The 13846-nt window shown below is 46.5% G+C and overlaps 1 protein-coding gene and 1 long non-coding RNA gene across 3 annotated transcripts in view; one reads left to right on the forward strand and one right to left on the reverse strand.

Annotated features, from left to right (window-relative positions):
• BAHCC1 (BAH domain and coiled-coil containing 1) overlaps positions 1 to 11679 on the reverse strand; it is a 128322-nt gene extending 116643 nt beyond the window's left edge. Inside the window, exon 1 of one of the 2 annotated variants that reach the window (XM_087956005.1) lies at positions 11120 to 11679. The gene's annotated coding sequence lies outside the window, so the exon portion shown is untranslated. Of the gene's footprint in view, positions 1 to 10134; positions 10412 to 11119 lie in introns of those variants that run through there. The other variant, XM_087956007.1, reaches the window with a different exon arrangement.
• On the forward strand, positions 6988 to 9467 carry LOC148132208 (uncharacterized). The gene is made up of 2 exons (XR_015747710.1): positions 6988 to 7893; positions 8059 to 9467. It is a non-coding gene; the product is annotated as an uncharacterized LOC148132208 (long non-coding RNA).
• Positions 11680 to 13846: the final 2167 nt, after the last annotated feature.

Raw genomic sequence — 13846 nt, forward strand, 5'->3', positions numbered from 1 at the left:
GGTCTATTGGCAAACTCATATTCTCCCTGCCCACTTGCACAAAACTGGGGGTTGTGAGATTCCTTCCCTTCCCTTCCCTCCTTCCCTTCCCAATCATTTTGTATTCCTGAAGTGAATGGTGCCACCCGGAGTGAGGGAGGCAGGAAAACTCCATCATGCTTTTTGATAGGCTTTTTGATAGGCCGAGGGACATTGTCAGCAAAGGTTAGAGCTTCTCCCTTTCCACTATTTTTTTAAAATCTGTCCATGGGTAACAAATGTTTTTAATTTAACTGAAGCAGAGCATCAGTATCTCTATGGCTTCCTCTGTAAGAGACAGAAGATGATGCAGTTAGAAATAAATATTTAGAATTGCATTCATCCCGATTCAACTCTACCTTTCCAGTGTGTGTATGTACAAACTATTTGTTCACTGCCCCTTCTTAAAGCCACGCTGGTTTTGGGGTTTGCAGTACTTAAAAGGGCGGAGGGAGGGGGAGTTAAAAAGTACCCAGGTTGAGGGGAAAGCCCTGAGAGAACAGGGTTTTAGGCCCCTAAAGCTGGTCTGGGATCTTCTTGGGGGATAATCATGCTACGTCCTCCTGCCACCCTGTCCAAATCAGCTTGCATTTGGTTGGTGGGTGCTTACTCAGAAGTAAGGCTTGCATAAGTTTAGCTTGCAATGTAGTCTGGTTTAGGCCTGGGTTCCTAGTGCTAGTCTGAACTTTGTTTATTTTAGGGGGATAAAGATCAAGAGGATTTGGTTCGCCTCCTATGGCCAGATTGAAAAGTCAAGCTCCCCCCAGCCCCTCCTCAGCCCTTCTCGCTAGAACCAAGGCTCAGTCAGCAAAATCCCGTCTGTCTTTAAGAAAGCATGCGGGCTCTCAGGGAACTAGACTAGAACCCGCTAAAGCAAAGGCTTTACAGCTAAACCGCTGTTTTCAGCCATAACACAGGCAGCCTATTAAACAGCGCTCTGGAAATGTTAATGTGGATCAGGAATGGAATGGGTTATGGAGTCATGTGAAGCATATTTCCCTGAAAGGCAAAGGCATTCCAAGCTGCCTTTCAGTTCTGTTTGAATCCACCAGACTGACTTTCTAAGCAACACCTATTTGCAAGATTTGGGGTTTGGTAAGCAAGCCATGTTTCTCTCCCCCCCACCTCCACCCCAGGAATGATTGAAGGCTTCCAAACCCCATCAGTGACCTGGAGTATCTGGCCATTTTATCCTCAACCTGGAATTTAAAAGGACAGCGTGTAACTGCACTGGATTTAGTCATCCCTCCACTGTCCCCTTTCTAGCAACAATTCTACTGGATGTTCTTTTCAGAACAAGAATTTGCCTCTTTAAGGGTTTTCCCTTTCCACATTATTCAGGATTAGGTTCAAGATATATTTTCCTATTTTGGTAAATATTTACTCAGCGCCCAATTTATATCTTCCATGTTCTAACTAAAAGTACAGGGAATGAAATTCACCTCGACTCCAGCTTTTAAGCAAGGTGGCCTGGAAGAAAATAGCAGAATCTCTCCTTAATTCTGCTCCAAGTAGCCAACATGGAAACATTCTTTTCATCTCTAAATGAATATGCAATCATTTTAAATTCTCAGACCTCAGCTAACCTTCACACTCTAGGGAAGTGTGTTAAAATATTGCAATTTAATATTCTTCCATCTGGAAAAATGGTGGGGTGGGGGGAGAAGAGGCAGCAGCAGCCAGGGCGGGAGTTTCCTCCCCGGTATGTTAAATAAAATTATGGATTTAACACAGCACGCTAAATAATTGCCTAATAAGGGCTAGGAAACGCAAATCTTTACATTTGGGTAATTGTATGTTGGACGCCTCGCTTAATGCAATCGTTTGGGTCGGGTTCATTGTTCCATGTGTTGTTTGGTCAAGGAGTAAATTAGAAACAATTTCTTGGCTTGGAAGAGTTACTCTTCATTTTTGTAGCACGTAAAACGTTCCCTGGAAATTGGGAGGTGGTGGCCAAGAGGGGGAAATCCATCCAGTTCAATCTGGAGAAATTTCCAAAGCGGATCTCAGTGTCCCTGGCTAGTCCTATTTTAAATTTACACGTGTTTGTGCCGAAAGGAGCACTGCGTTATAGCGAAAGAAACGCGGCTTGCAGCGGCCATGCCTCCAGACAGTTGCCGAGTCCGGATGAGAAGGGATCACCAACCCAGATCTGTTCCGCTTTCATCGTTCCAGCAGGCAACAAGAAGTCGGTCAAAGCAATGGACGACCTCACGATTCCTTCTCGCTGTTCTCCCGCTGCTCCCCACCCCGCTGACCCGATCTTTTTCCTAATGGGGGGGGGGGGGAAGGGAACCAAGCACGTGCTACGCCTTTGCTGCCAATAGCCCCATGCAAACGCGTCCTGTTTCCGACGACTACTGAAAAGACCCAACTCCTGGCCTGTACAAAAGGTGAGGAAAGAAAGAAAAAAAAACACATCTCTCTCCGTCCCACTCACCCCACCCCCGAGCCCCATTTTAGCCAGATTTACTTCGGTCTTCAAAATGTACAAGAGCGAAGCTGCAGGATGGGAGGGAGTGGGAGCAGGGGAAAGGAGAGCGAAGAGGAGCGCTCTACCCACGGGGTAGCAATAAGCGTCGCCAGGCTCCGAACCCCGCAATCCTTGACCCACTTTCTCTCGCAGCACTCGGTCCCACTGGTTTTCTGGTAAGGGTGGTTTTTGTTTTGTTTCGTAGCAGGACTTTGGGGGCCTTTACCCGGGAAAGGCTCTAGGGGATCGGGGAAGTCTGCTCACTCGCCGGCGGGCCTATATGTGATCGGCCTTCCCTTGGCCTGGCGCGAAAGTCCAGGCTTCTTCCGCCAGAACTCCTTGCCTCGTTCCCCGGGCCGATTAAGAGAAACTGCCGACCCTATTTTTTTCCGGGAGGAGAAAGGGGAGGGGGGCCCTCCAAGTGAAGGGGCGCTTTGTGAACTCCCCGAGAGCAGGAAAATCGCTATTGCTGCTGTTGCGGTTAAAAAGATAAATCTCGCTGGGGACGGTTTTTCAAACAAAACACCTTTAGTCTCAGACAAGCAGCTTTTACTGTATGCTCCAGCTCAGGAAATCTTTCTCTTCCCCCTGCAGCCCCGGAACACGCCCCTCACCCGCCATTAAGGGTCACTTCAGCTCCTCATCTCGTTTTCCAGGGAGACTACAACTGCCCAGGTCGGCTTAGAGGAATATTTCCCCTGCAACCCGACAGAAAGTGGAGCTGCTGACTGACCTTTTTTTACCCTAGTTTCTCCCTCTTCCCTCAAAAAGTTCCCTTACTAACTTCCACAGAATTCTTTTGATTTCTGACTCTTTTATGGGTTATTGTGAAGTTTCACCAACTCCAGCAAAGGGAGGTTAAATTAAAAGCGTGGGGTCTCCTCCCTTGAATCTCCTCAAAGATCAATGTTCCCACTCCCAAAGCCATCCTGTAGTTTAAATTGTTCAGCTGTCATTACTACTATCATCTTATTATATACTACTACTACTCTTATCTTCATCATCATCTTGCAAAGAAGGGCTGCAGTTTTTCATTGCCTGAAAAAGGTTATTTCTCTGGCATTCCAAATTGACCTCCATGTGGGATGCCAACAGGACCGACCATTTTATTTAATCTTGTTTCCACCATATTATTATTCCCCTCAAAGGAAAGCCAGCAAGAACCAAGAGGCTTCTGTTCCCAGTGGCTTTTTCTCCACATTTCCCAAGTCCAGTATTAGCCCAAAGATAAAATGTGAACCTTTTTAGAATTCCTCTGAATTCTCTAACAGGAATTTTATAATCAATAATAACCAAATAATAATAGTATGTGATCAACCTTAACAATACAATTATAGGAAGATGAAACCTGGAAAAGTTAGCTAGTGCAGGATGGAGGTTTTAGCAGCAACAGATGATTAAAGCAGATTTTTGTATACCTTGATCTAGGCAATCCAATCAAAGTAATAAAGGAGGAGGAAAGATGTGAGAATAGGGATAGGATAACCATTTATTTATTTTTTTGGCCGATCAACGAGATCAAGGTATTTAATTGATTAAATTCCTATTTCTCCATCTCCCAAGACAGAAGCATTCTTGTTTTGTTTTTGCAGAGAAGTATTTAGGAAGAAGCAAGGTGCTTTCTGTCTTGGTCAGGGAAGCAATACTCACTCAGATTCTTAATCTACAAGGAGTAACTGACACATTTGTTAATCATAGAAATCTAAACAGATAAAAGTTCATCCTGACAAGCTAATATTGCAAGTTTTACTACAGTAATTTTTCAGCAAGAAGGGCTGTTTTTATTCAAATAATGACCACTGATAATTACTAAGGTTTTTTTGCATGTATCTTATGAACATATGATATTTATGCCACCAATCCTCACTACAATTTCCACTGTGATTTCTCCGTTTAAAACATGTGCATTTATTAGTCACAAACCTAGCAGAGTTTATTAATCACACTCAGACTTTCACACATACTAGTGCACACACATACTTGATGGGGGGGTGAGATATAACCAGTGGATCCAATGTATATTTCTCTGCCCCAGCCTTTCTACCCCAAAACAATATCTTTTAAAAGTATCCAAGAGCTTTCAGCCCCCTAAACCTTTAGTTAAAGCCCTGTTAAATGCAGAATTGTAATTTGTAGTTAAATATATCCCAGTGTGTTCACACACTGAAAGTATAATTGAATGTGTTTGTTGTGTGAGGTTATCAAGGAACTAGCCCATCTGGGTTAAATTAAAGCAAGCTTAATAAATGGTGCCAGGCCTAGCCAAATCTCTTTCACTCTTTCTTTTCATTCTGGGGATTGGATGAAGACAGAACATTCATATTCCAGCCCTGGACTTTTTCTTCAGATTGGAAGTAGACTAGTATTTGGAGCAACCATTATAAGAAGGGAATTATGAACATTATTTTCAGAACTGAAATAAGCCCCTTTTCTCAGTATTTTGGGGAGCAATAAAGGACCTCAACCTTTTCATGAGATGTACTTCTACCAATGAAATATTCACATGCACACACAAACTTGCCTGTTCCCCTCACCTGCAAATATAGAAATGCTTCATACTCAGATCATGCTTGTCATACACCATCCTCTTTATAGCCAAAAGACAACATAATCCAAACAAGATTTAGGAACAACTATGGTGTGTGTGTGTATATACATGTGTAGGGGATAAGTGTGTGTGTGTGTGTGAATGAGGTCGTTTTCCCACAAACATGTTGTGACATGTCAAAAGGGTGCCTGTTTTGATAAACACATAATTAGTGCCAGGATGTGTGTGTGCAGCTGGGTAGAAAGGCATAACTTAGATAATAGCCAAGGCAGCACATACCCAGTCGGAGTGGATTTACAAAACGGAACTTTTAAAATGATCATTAAAGCCTCTTCGGCTGAATTGCAGGTGAGCTAGTTTGGGTGATTGGGGGGACGGGACATAGAGGAAAACTTGCATCGTATTTGAGTGCATACACACACACAGAGACTGAAATATGAAATAAGTGTAAAAATACATGGGGAAATTTGGGTGTTTGTGCAAGGAAGAAATGGAGGGAGGGAGAAATGCTTGATTTCACAGGAGCAGCCCTGGAAAAAAAAACAGCCTTTTTTTCTCCCTCTGCCTTGTTCCCTTTGGGGCTAAATGGGAAGGGGGGAGGGGAAGAAGGTGGCTGTTGGTGCTTAACTACTTTTATTGTTGTGTAAAGTGAAGGCCCTGAGGTGAAACTGTGTGTGTGTGTGTGTGTGTGTGTGTGTGTGTTTGAGAAAGAGGGAGAGAGAGAAAGAAAGAAAAGCAGGGGGGAGTTCTGGCAAGACAACTACTTCCCCAGGCCAGCCGCTTTGCTTCTGTGTAGCAGGCAAAATTCCCACCACTCCTGGTTTTGTGGAGGATCCGGGAGTTTTCCAAATCCACCCTTCCAGTCCAAGTCCTTCAACTGAAGTCCCAAACCACAAAAGAGTGAAGCAAACTTTGAGCTTCCTGGAACTCTCCATCCCTTTGGAAAAGGGCATCATCCTTTATTTCATCTGCACCCTTTTCCAGAGTCCAAAGTCACCAACTAAGTGGAAAAGACTGGTGGGTGAAATTCCTAGAGAATCGACCAGTCAATTATGTTCCTTGTTTGGATCTAACTCTCCTCTTCAGGAACAAGGCCGCCTAATGGCTTCTAACAGATTCTAATGGGATAATAAGACTCAAGGAAAGGAGATTTCAGGACAGGATGTCTCTTCTATTTTCTCTTCCCCACCCATCTCCAAATTGGAAACTGTGTAGGCTCAGCTCAACTTGGAGGGAGATTATCTCTTATGTGTGTGTGGGGGGGTGTCACTCAGGCCTCCCCAACCACCCCAGGAAACAGTAAGAAGCTGGCCAAGAGTTTGGACCAGAGCTACTACTTCTGAGAACACACCTCTGGCTTTTTCCTCCCCCATCCAACCTTTTCAACCTGAGCAGCTTTTAGCTGGCTTAACTTCAGGGCCCCAAAATGGGAAAGGGCCTGAGGGGGTTGCAATGAATTGTTAGTGAAAGGCAAAAAGTTCACAGAATGCAGCCCTGGGGTGGTGCACATTACAGCTTCTCAAAGTTCTGGGTTTTCCCAATATTCTTTCTCTAAAGGGTTTCTCCAGGATTTGGTGAAAAGAGAGCAGGAATGTGTTGGGACCAAGACATTTCTGAGGGCTTTGCTGCATCTTCCACTCCAGCTCTGACTCACCATTCACATACACCATTGTTATACTAGATTGCATCATGTAAATCTCAATGGGGGTAGTGGGGATTTTTTTTTTAATTTTGCACATTTCCCTACTTCGGAAAATATCAAGACCATGTTTTGCAAATGACTTTCCCCCTGATTCTATGCCCCCTTCTCCCTCCCAACCCCCAGAGGGAGGAGGAAAGTTATCCATAATTTCCGCCTTGGCCCCCTCCCTATTTTAAACCTCAGGTAATAAATGAATGAAATATTGCCTGTAATTAACCCGAGAGCCAGGTTCCATCCAATGCTCAGGACAGAGAACGATTATGGTGTTTTTTTTAAAAAAAAAAAAATTCTCCCCTCTCCTCATAGGATACAGAACAGAATTACGTTTTTACACCCTCCGTTTGAAGAACTCTATCTACAGTAATGGAACTTGGAGGAAGAAGCCGGAGCAAGGGGAGTATAAGAATCAGGGAAAGAAGAGAGGCACAATTTGATCCTTCCTTTAGGAATAGAAGGCTCCTTTTTTTTTGCCTTAAGTTTCTTAATTTACGCTAACTTCCTCCCTTTGCGCCCCCCTCCAAAAGAGCTTTGAGTTTCCTGTGGCAAAGTGGGAAAAAAATCCATCCCCGCTGTCGCCGGGCCCAGAAAGAACACGAAAAGGCAGGGAAATTCGTCAGTTCCAGGCTGCCTTTTGTGCTTTCGCTTTGGCCTCAGCAGACAAAACAAATCCCCGCCTCTGTCTTCGCGAGGGAGTTCCTGCGGTCGAAGAACCAACCCCACCGACTGCGACTCCCGCTCCACGCGAGGTAGAAGGAGCCGGACGAGCCTCCCTCTCCCTCTCTCCCACGCCCCGCCAGAAAACCCCCCTCTCCACGTTCCGCTTGTGCTTTGCGCCCAGCACTTAAACCAAACGGGCGCCTCCGTCAGGCCGGCCCAAAGCGAAAGAAGGCCGGCCGCTTCGCTTCCCCTTGGCGCAAAGGCGGCGGAATGAAGCCCGCCTGAACTCCCAGAGCGGCAGAGAGCCCTGGCAAGCCGGAGAGAGGAAGTCGCTTGCAGAGGATCCTGGAGCACGTTCTCCGCCAGCCATTTTCCTCGCCTTCTTCCCGCTCCGATTCACGCCCTCCTTGATCCGCTTTTAATCCTCCGGGAAGGAACCCGCCTTTCTCTTCAGCTTCTCGGGCTCGAGGCGTCCAAGGAGCAAAAGGTCCGCGGGTAGGTCGGGGAGAAGAGGAGCGAGAGCAGGCAGGCCTGTAAGGGGGGAGCGGGGGGGAGAACTTGCCCAGCGTTCCTGAATGGGAAGGGCCGGCCGTCTGGAGCGGAGAGGAGATCCCTTAACTCGCCGGCAGGCCTTTCCCCCATTTTTTTTTTTAAAAAAAGCAAAAACCGGAGAACGATCTCCTGTTCACCCTTTGAGGATCACATTGTTATCACCAATGCATGGTGGGGGGTGGGAGGAAGGAGGACATGAAGCCCTTCTTTGTCACGGTTTCTTGGAAGAAAAATAAAGGCGGCGAGAGGGACTCCCGGAAGAGCAGCAAGGCGAGAGAGAGAGACCCTTCCTGGGTTCCCCAATATTTTCCCGGAACCCTGCTTTAAAGGCACCCGGGCGATGAAGGCTCCGGGGAAGCGTTGGGCAGACGCGCGGGCCAGCAAGCAGCACAACAAGGGAGGGCGGCCGGGCGGCCTTCAGATCATCAGACCGACCCAGAGATCCGGCCGCCTCCCCAAAGGACAGGAGCGGTCCGCGAAAGAAGGACCTTTCGAACTGTTCTAAGGCGACTCTGGGCCGGATGCTTCTCTTCCGGCCGCACCTAAAGCTCGAGACCAGCCAGGCCTGCTCTTTCGCTACCCCTTTTTGTTAACGGAAAGTCAATGCCTTTAATTAAAAATCGTTAAATAAATCCATCTCTTTACTAGCACAAATATACTTTCTCTACCGAGTTTGCAAAAGATATCGACAGAAACTCGAGCGGCAGGGTCCAGAGACAGTTTGATTTGGGGGGTGGGGGGGTGGAGGAAGAAACAATGCTTTTTAATCACACACATCTATATATCAGATTCTTTAAAAAAAACAACTATTCCCTTTTATGCTAGCATTTGCAGCCGTCTTTTAAAATAATTTTCCCTTTGTATGTTTTGTATTTTCATAGGACAGTCTTAATGCATATTTACTCAAAAACAAGACTTACTGTCTAAAATAAGGTTTAGACCAGGATCAGTGTGCTATGACTTGTAATATAAAGCTGCCCGCTTACACAGGAGTAAATGCATTCACACATGAGTAATCAAAATTCACAACTGTACATTGTCAATTGCTCTTCTTTCCAGTGGAAAATAAAGCAGTGATATTTAAATTAAGCAGATGAGAGTGGGAGTTTAGATTTAAAATCTGACTTGGAAATAGTATTATGTTTGTGATTCTAAATAAACCAGGAAATGGATTTGAAAAGATTTTTGCAGGCAGCTTAAGAGAAGTGTTTTAATTATATAAAGGAAAATGTAGCTATGTATGTAACAATGTATGTAAAAATGTATATGTGTAAAATGTAACAGGACTTCTGGTTTGATGCAAAGGCAAGCTTTAAATATATTTTTGTAAGTAGCATTGTGGCAAATTCTATTGCACTTGCGCTGTAATATTTGTGATTTATTTATTTTTTGAGAAAGATAGTGTGCGTCCAATTTTATCTGAGCAATTTGAGGTTTCCAGGATAGGCTTTGAAAAGTAGAAAAACATGGATCCTTGAATTTGTAATTCATTTTTTTAAATAAATTCCAATGCTCTATCCAGCAGCCTGAAGTTTATTTCAGAATTGTAACAAAAAGGGTAATTATTTCCAAAGGACGTTGGTTTGATGGGAGCCTGCAAAAATATGTGGGTAAATTCCCAACCAAATTTTGAATGTATTTAAAGACAAAGGAAATGATATCCATTAGGAAAAGCTATATGAAGCCTCCTTTTAAGATAGATTCTTCCTTCTCCTTAAGTACAGTAGTATCACTTGAAAGAAATAAATTTAGTTTTCTTCAGATAGTACATTTTCAGGATAGTATTAAAGTGAAAATGGGATCTTGTAATAAATTTAGAGCAAATTGTACTAAATTGTACTGCTATATTGCTCTTTTGTTTTTGTTTTCTGTATAAAACATTTTTCTCTTGGAAAGAGGAATGTACCTAATGATGTGGATTTTCAACGACAAAGTGCGCAAGAACCTTATAGTAAGTTACATGAAAGGAGATAAATGCAAAATCGCACTAGGAACGGACTAGCTGTTAACAAAAACAGCTTGTAAAGTGGGATGGAAGGAAAAGGAGACATTTTTCCTACTTCAGAATTAAATCGGCGGAAACGGCGCCTCCTAATAAAAAGCAATATCAAGAAAGACAATACCTCAAAAGAAAAGAGGAAGAAGAACAATTCACGCATGCAAACGGCAGACACAATTACTTACAGACCGCTGCTTTCCTGGGTCAACGTTCCGTTTAACACGCCACGGACACCAAACAATCCAAAGTGGGGGAGGGAAAACCGACCTCACGGCAAAAAAGTAAGGGCACCCAAACAGGAAGGGCACCCAAACCGAGCCATGATTAAAAAAAACAAAAACCCGCCGCCTTAGAATATGGGTGAGAGAAGTACACACACGCGCGCCTAATACGTTAGAAATTGGCGTTTCTTCCCCTTCGGCTCTCTTATTCGGAGCTTCCCTTGGCCTTCTCTGCCTCTGGAAAGCGGAAATTGAGGACGGCTTTTGCATGTGTGCGCCGAGATCCCAGCTCCCCCATTCCTCTCCCTCCTCCTCCTCCTCCTCCCCCAGCCGCCGGGTGTTTGAGAATCTGGTTTTACGACGACGGCCCCGGCTCTGCCGCTATTATGAATTTCGTCTTTGGTCGGTAGTCTCTTGCTCCAGCTCCAAGGTTCCCCCCCCCCCCCCCACCTGCCCATGTGGAGTAAATCCATTCAATTAGGGCACCAAGACGGAGCTGGAGGCTCTATAATCACAAATTTATGGCCGGATGACGTGCCTCTCTCGCTCTCTCCCACAATGGAGACCAGTGACATTAAACAGAAAATTGATGAGAGAGAAGCGAAATCTAATCTCTTCTTCCCACTTCTTCCACGCCGCTGCTGCCGCTGCCGGCTTGCCCCCCCCCTCCCCCCTTATTTGCAGAGGGAAAGGAGGGGTGCTGCCGGGGATTGGGGAGAAAGGCTTTTCGCTCGCTCTTGGGGGTGGTGAGAAGGGGAGCGGGATAGTTCAGGTTTCCTCCCAGCCCCGATCCGCCGGCATTTCTTCCTCGCCCGTTCGCGACCTCTCTCCTGCACAACCGAGGCGAGCATTAGGGTCCGAGAGATGAGGACCACCCGAGTTCCAATATTGTCTCTCCTCTACACCCCCTCCCCCGAGTCGAGGTCGGCGGGGGTCTCCGAGGACTTACCCGATTGGAGTCGCGCTTTTTAGTGCGGAGTTGCATTTTCTTCCCGGGCAAGGGATAGAGGGTCGGGGTCTCCCGTTTTTCCCAAGGCGAAAAGCCGGGGTATCCGCTGCTAGGCCACGCTTTGAAGGGAGCCGAAAGGGAAAAAAAGCCTTCCCGGGCAAAGCGGGGAGTTGGGAAAGCTGCATTTCAGCCCGGCTGCATTCCGCCGCGTTGGAAGAAGAGAGGAGCTCCCTCGGCGTCCAACCCGCACGCCCGGCACAGCGAGAGGGGGAAGGGGGCGGGCGGGGAGCCCTGGCAAGGAGGATCTGCTTGGAATCGAGACAAAAGTAACGTCCCTGTTGCAGCTGCGAACGGCGCGGGGGAGGGGGAGGAAATCCCGGCTCCTCCGCGTTCCAAACAAGAGGAGGAAACCGAGGCTCGCCGTGCTCGGGCCGCTTCCCCAAAGTGGGGCCGCTCGCGCGGGGCTTGCTCCGAACCCGGCTCTACTGCCGCGCCGCCGCCGCCGCCGCCTTCCGATGCAGAAGCCAGTCCCGGCCGCCAGCTCCCTCTCCGTTGCCTCGCTCGCTAGCCCGCAATGTAAACCACCTACGGCAGCTGCGAAAGAGCGGGGGAAGTGGGCACGCGGGGAGGGAGAAAGGACACGGTCCAGAGCTTTGTGGTTTGCGTTCAACTTTTTTTTTTTTTTTTTAGGTGTGTGTGTGTGTTTTTTTCTTCTGATCTTTCCCCCCTCCCCGGCTTCCCCACCCCTCGTTCCCTCCCAATCTCAGCCTCCTTGTCTGGAACCACTTTACAACTCCGCTGCTGTTCCCGCACCTCAGACATAATAGCGACCGAGATGGATCTTGCCTTCTCGCTGAGTTTGCATTTTTCAAAGGAGCTCCCGGGTCTTCCCTCCCCTCCCCCCGTTCTTTCTGTTTAAGCTTGGGAGGTCACCGACCTCACAAGGGTGGAGTGAGTGAGGGGGGGGACAACCGGCAGAGGAGCGCGTGTAGCGTCACAGCCCTGGCCCCCATTAGATCTGCCTTTCATCTCCCTCATTCTCCTCACGCGCGCACACACACACACAGAGGAAGAGAGAGAGAGAGAAATAGTTCGGTAACAGCTTTCTCCTGCATTACTAGAAGGTTGCATTAAAGGCAACCTTCCCCAACCGAGGCCCCCAGGTATGTTTGGAGGACAGCGATAAACATGCTGGCTAGGAATTATGGGAAACATAGTCCTGACATATTCAGATGACACTGGATTGAAGAAAGCTGACTCATAACACTCTTCCCTTATGCTTTGCATTCGTCTCCTAAGTTTCTCTTTTCCACACGATGTGGAAGCGGTGACCAATTCTTTCCTTTTGCCTTTGAAAAACCCATATGTGATGCATTTTGTTTCTCCCTTCATATCCGATTCTCCAAGACTGCTTCTTCAGGTCCCTGCAGTTTTCTTGGCAAGGTTCTTCTTCCTAAATGAACATTGCTTCCTTCATGGGGCAGAGAGACAGTGACAGGCCCAAGGTCGCCTCCATGGCCTTGTGCCTTTGATGGAACTAGAACTCACAGTCTTCCAGGTTTCTAGCCTGGCACCTTACCACTAGACCTTTGTTATATGTTAGTCATTGAGCTAGTTTGTTTCACTAGAAAAGCCTCATGATAAAGATACAAGGCTACAAGAGGTAAGGGTGTCTCCACAACCAAAGGGAAAGGGTTTCAATTAAACTCGGTTCCTGGCAACTTCACAAACCTGTCCAGGCTGTCTTCTGGGCCACAAGACATAAATGGTTTGTGGTTCCTTCTTCCAGGATGTTTTGCAACTTTCCAATCTAGTCAACAGCTCTGGAATTCCCGGGGTGGTACATTCCTACATAGATGGGCTGCAATGACCAAGAGTCACCATTGACAGTTGGTATTGCTGTTTGGATAACATGCTGTTCCAGCTGTGTACAGTGTTAAACATTCTGACTTGGTTTATGCACTGTGCTAAACCACAACTTAGCCATCTTTTGTGGCAAAGAGCACCAGTTGCAAGGTTCATATGACATATTGAACCAAGCTATTTATTCTCTCCCCCCCTCAGCTAAGGGATTGATTAGGCCAGAGGGCTCCAAACTTGGCAACTTTAAGACTTGTGGACTTCAACTCCCAGAATGCTGGTTGGAGAATTCTGGGAGTTGAAGTCCACAAGTCTTAACGTTGCCAAATTTGGGGACCCCTGGATTAGGCCTTTGAATGGAGAGCTGAAGTCCACATCCCAACAAGGAGCGGAGGGAAACATAACTAAATTTGATTTGTTGAAAATTCAAAACAGCTCCTCGGATCTGTTTGATCATTTCCCTCTTCTGTCACATTCTGGAGGTCTCAAGGAGTGCACCCAAGGTTCAAGGGGGGACACTGTTGTGGGCTTCAAATTGCCTACTCTTTCACCAAGTAATGTACTGTGAGTTTCCAACTACAATATGTTAAGTCAAAACTAGCCATAGCACGGCTGAGCAGAAAATGTAGACCCCCAGTCTGTATTTGCTTAATTTCTTAGGCTGTGCTCCTGCTTGGAAAAAAGGTTGATAATTCTCTGTCCCTTTTAACCTTCTCCCTTCTTTTCACAGTCAGCAGTGCCTAGACAAAGAACTATTTATTTGGATGGGAGAAGTGCCCCCCCTCCAAGCTTGTGGTTACCTGCTGAGAAGCCTGAGTAGACAAGGTTTACCTTTTGTTTCTTAAAAGGCCTCTTCCACTGAATCCT

The sequence above is a fragment of the Notechis scutatus genome, chromosome 2 (assembly GCF_049901735.1).
Source record: "Notechis scutatus isolate UNSWTSFEM ecotype Mainland chromosome 2, rNotScu1.2, whole genome shotgun sequence".
NCBI classification, from domain to species: Eukaryota; Metazoa; Chordata; class Lepidosauria; order Squamata; family Elapidae; genus Notechis; species Notechis scutatus.